General features: G+C 44.3%; 1 long non-coding RNA gene across 1 annotated transcript; it reads left to right on the forward strand.

Annotated features, from left to right (window-relative positions):
* Positions 1-217: 217 nt before the first annotated feature.
* On the forward strand, positions 218-4,903 carry LOC119865554. Its single transcript, XR_005377393.1, has 3 exons — positions 218-272; positions 1,286-1,381; positions 4,391-4,903. It is a non-coding gene; the product is annotated as an uncharacterized LOC119865554 (long non-coding RNA).
* Positions 4,904-5,175: the final 272 nt, after the last annotated feature.

Below are 5,175 nucleotides of genomic sequence, written 5' to 3' on the forward strand. Positions count from 1 at the left end.
TTACAGGCTGCCATTCTAGTGTCTTTAAGATTTTTTTTTTGACATGTGTGTATTACTATATGATTTGTATTATTTTGTGTACATATCTATTTTTATCCTGCAAATGGTATTGTGTTATATCTCTTGCTTCTTACACTGCACCCAAGGACTGGGTTCTTAGAATCTGTCCATGTTCTGGGTGGGTCTGGCTTATCCATTGTTCTAACTGTTGCTCAGAGTTCCCAGGGTGCATTCACATTTTATCCATCTGCTTCCCCATAACAGACACACTGGTAAGCCCCATCTCCTCATCACACCTCCAGTGTTGGCACAATAGCCTCCTACGAGGTCTTCATGTGGATGCTTGTGATAATTTGTCCAGCAGTGAGAGCTGGGGGAGGGTTGTTGGGTCCCCTACAATTGCATGTGGTTAAATGGACTCTGCAGCACCCATTTGCTCTTCAGAATGGCTGCATCAGATCACCACCCTATCAGAACATTTTGCTTTACCCATTTTTGATTACTTTTTCCACTGTGAGTTTCCATTGATAGATTTACCAAAATTAAAGGCTCTTTTTGGTAGGAGTTTCCTTTTGCTCATTCAATGGCCCTCCTTGTCCCTTTCAAAGCTCTTCACCCTGAATTTTAATTTGTTGGGCCCCAGAGCCCAAGCACTTCCCAATTTTCCACACTGCCTGTCAGACTCAAAACTCATGCCTGCAAATCCTGTGTGATCAGGATTTATGTTGATGCCCAAAGCTCCCGTGTGCCCAATGTCAAGATGGGATTCATCACTCCTTTTGATGGATTTCTTTAAAAGAATAGCTTTTTGAAGGCAAAGAAAAAGAGAGTGTCTGAGAGGTATAGCGGACATCTGTTGTTTATGTCTGCGCAGAATCCATTCCTTCTTCTTCTGGCCACAGACCCCCAGTTTTCACCTGAGCACCTCGAGTTCCTTGGTCCTAGTCTATGAGGACCCATCTCCCCCAGTGCACATTCTGGTCAGTCGGAGTTCACAGTGATTGGTTCAGCAGTGGGCAAGGGACTGAGGCCATCTGATAAATTTCTAAACCAGGATATTAGCTGGGATGTTTTGGGAAGAGGTACTGTCTTTCTGCTGAAGTTTCTGTGCTTGGAGGATAAATCATGACACAGCTGGAGGTCACCTTTGTCATGAGATGGGGAAAGCCTGCTTGAAAGGGGAAGCAGAATTGAGAGAGTTGAAAATTCATCATGACATCATCTTTTGAGCCACTGGATTCGGCTCTGCCTAAACCCTGTTACCTCTGTTCTTTTTTTTTTCCAGACACATGACCCAATCCAGTCCTGTTTCGAATAAGACAACTTGAGTTGGATTTCCATCACATCCAGCTGAAAAGCATACTGAGTAATACAGTGAGTGGTAGGCAGTTTACCCCAGTCCTTATTGAGAAAAAAAATCCCTGTCCCTCCATCATCTGTTGGCCCTTGGCCACTTCTTCTTCTTTTTTTTTAAGATTATTTATTTATTTATTCATTCATTCATTCATTCATTCATTCATTCATTAATGAGAGACACAGGCAGAGGGAGAAGCAGGCTCCTTGTGGGGAGCCTGATGTGGGACTTGATTCTAGGATCCCGGGATCACACCCTGGGTTAAAGGCAGGCACTAAACTGCTGAGCCACCCAGGCATCCCCCTTGACCTTCTTGAACCTCATATCCTACCATGCTTTCCTTCACCCACTCTCTTCCAACTACCTCAGCCTCCTGACTCTTCCTGGAACACACCAGCTTGTCCCACCTCGGGGCCTTTGCACTTACTGTTCCCTCTGTCTGGAGTGCTCTTCTGCCTGACTTTCACACAACTGTTTCCTTCTCATGCCTCAGGACTCTGCTCGAACATTGCCTCCTCAGAGGGACCACCTCGGCAAGCCTATCCAGATGGTCTCCCCATCACTCCATTTTTCAGATTGGCACGGCACACCTATGTGATGCTGTCCTGTTTATTCGATACTTTACCTGGTTACTACTTGTCTCCCCCTGGAACTAAGCTGTTTTCACCACCATAGCACTGATGTTTAGAACAATGCCTGGTGTGTGGATGACGTTCAATAGATATATTTGAAATAATGAAGGAAGGACAGTTGAGAAGGAGAATGGAGGTAGGAAAGCAAGGAAGGAAAGAGGGCAGAGGGAGTAACTGCGAGAGTGTTGGGAGGTTAGATTCACACGAATGTCCCAGGTTTAAGAGCCTCTCTCTTTTCCCCACACATTCAGACTCGGTCCAGAACCAAACTCAGAAACAAGAGACTTTGAAATCCCATCTTGGGATATCCCTCTGGCCTGCCACTTAATTAAGTGACCCCATAATGAAATTTCTCCCCATTGGGTCCATATTTAATAATTAATTGACCTCTTCAGCCCAGCCACATTCAGAGCCTCATCAATTATGCATCTTTCCCTTCTGCACTCAACACTCACCCCCCAGAAAATAGGGCCCAAACAGGAGAGGCTCCAAGTGGTTGGAAGTAGAGGGGGGTTTCCCTGAGGGGTAAAGGTCCCCTGCAGTGTTGACCTGCTGAGGACAGATAGAGAGGGATGGGAGAGGGGCAGATCCAGTCTTGGGCCTGAAGCTTATACCATCTGTGAGGCCCTCTTAAAGAAGAAGACAAAATTATTCATACAAAATCAGGCACAAAAGTAAATATTTACCTAGGAAAAAAAAGCCAATTACTTTCTTAGAAGCTGACACAAACCACAAAATCCAACAAAAAAAATATTTTTATTAATTGCCTGGCACACTTTGAGAGTCATTAATTCAGCAAATATTTAAGATTAGTCACTTCACAAGAAAATTTGAAATGCCTTGAAATGTCGTAGTTCATGGAGGAAAGACACTTGGGGGCCATTTCCCCCTTGACCACAGACATCTTGATTATGTCTTCTTATAAATATCATTTCCCACAGGGAGAAAAGAAAATGCAATTCATTCTTTCCTCTAAAAAGGTTCATCAGGGAAAAAAAAAATTGACAGTTCACAAAAGTTTCCTTTGGCTTTGTAACCCATTTTAGGTCATGTCACATAGTGTCTTAGTTTGCTAAGGCTGTCATAACAAAGCACCACAGAGGGGCTCAAACAACAGACATTTATTTTCTCCCCTACCTGCATGTGGAAGTCCAAGATCAAGGTGTCAGCAGGGGCTAGTTTCTCCTGAGGCCTCTCTCCCTGGTATGGAGACAGGTCGTCTTCTCCCTGTGTCCTCACATGGTCTTCCCTTAGTGTGTGTCTGTGCCCTAATCTTCTCTTCTTATAAGGACACCATCATATTAGATCAGATCCCACACTAATGACCTCATTCGAACTTAGTCACCTCTTTAAAGACCCTTTCTCCAAATAGAGTCACATTGTGAGGTCTTGGGCTCTAAGACTTCAACATATGACTCTGGAGAAAGACACAATTCAGCCCACAACATAAACATCTGCAGAAGGGCTATCGAATTTGGGGTAAGTATTACCAAGGGTCTTTCCTACATGAGCTAAAATATTTCAAGGCCTTTCAAGTTTTCTAGGTGCAGTGACTAACCTCAAATTCTCACTAATTGATGACTCTCATCAACTAGTTTGTTGATGATGTCCATCCTTGCACTACGATGATGATTCTGGGGCTACCGTGGGTGGAAGGAGCTTTCTGGGAAGCCATTCTCACCCTGGAGAACAAGCGGTGACTTAACCATGCCCAGAGATGGGCCTTGAGCCACTTGACATGTCTCATATGGCCAACTGAATGCAATCCCAACCAAATTTCCCTTCACCCAGATCCCTAACACACTCCAGCCACCCCAATATCATGCAGTACAAGGGGAAGTATGCCAGAAAAGTCAAAGCAAAGAGAGACAATGGTCTTAAGGAATAGTAGCCAAAATCTTTTGCAGGTTTTACAAACATTTGGCCCTGTGACTGCGGTGTTAGGGCTCCACACAGGGTTTTGGAAGGTACCTGGGCAAGCATTGGGCAAGTTTGAGCTTCATTAACTTCACAGGAAATCTACCTCCAGGTGGGTCCAGGTTATGAGCTTCCCTTCCTCAAATCCCATAGGATCCTGGTCCCATAGGACCAGTCCAGACTTGCAAAGTAAGAGAGAAAACAAATGGGCCTTTGTTTTTATAAGGGGAGGGTGTATTCATTTCCTAGAGTCACTGCAACAAATTACCACAAACTTGGTGGCTTCAAACAATGGGAATGTACTGTCAAAGTTCTGGAGGCTAGAAGTTCAAACTCAAGGTGTTGGCACGTCCACATTTGTTCCAAAAGGGGAGAATCCTTCCTTGCCTCTTCCCCAGCTTGTTGCAGCATCCCCCAATCTCTGCCTCTGTCTTCCCCATCCTTCTCTCCTGTGTCTCCATGTGTCTTCTCTTCTCTCTCTTACAAGGACACTGGTCACAGATTCAGGACCCACTCTAATCCAGGATGATGACATCTTGAGATCCTTACCAGCAAAGACCCTCCTATCAGTACTGGGGTTAGGACTGGGACAGATCTTTGGCGGAGGGGACACTAGTCAACTCCCTATAAGGGCATCAACAATATCCCCACCAGTCTTGGCCTCAGGAGAGCAAGCCTAAGCCTCAGTGGTTTAATTGATAAGGAAAGACCACCTACTCCCAACTGAAGTCCCTAAAACATAGATAGCTCTGCTTTAGGGTTGGCCTGATTTCCAGCACTTCCATCCAGCACCTGAAGGGGAAGTTTCTGGAAGCAAATGGTCCAGAAACAGGTTTTTCTCCAACACAGCAAAGCAGCCCAAACCTTAATCATCCTCTCAATTTTTGCAATGATGTCCATGTCCACAAGTCATTTAATTAATGTTTTACCACTCATCTAGTGCTACTACTTTCACTTGGATTTATTTTTTTTTTAATTCAGCCTCATCCAAAGCAATAATATCTGTGAAATAATACCCATAAAGGGTATTCAAATATACACAAAAAATTGACAGAAATGAAAATGCCTCTTGTCTTCTTTTTTCCCTATACTCAAATGATTAGAGGGCCTTGATCTCTCTGGAGGTGTCTCAGAGCCCTGGTCCGTTCATCCTCACAGCAACCCCGAAAAGATCAAACTTTTCTTATCGTCCCATTTTACAGTTGAAAAAACCGAGGTACAGAAAGGGTGCATAATGTGTGGCAGCTAATACAGGAAAAAGATGGGGAGCCA

The sequence above is a fragment of the Canis lupus genome, chromosome 24, assembly GCF_011100685.1.
Source record: "Canis lupus familiaris isolate Mischka breed German Shepherd chromosome 24, alternate assembly UU_Cfam_GSD_1.0, whole genome shotgun sequence".
In the NCBI taxonomy this organism is placed as follows: Eukaryota; Metazoa; Chordata; class Mammalia; order Carnivora; family Canidae; genus Canis; species Canis lupus.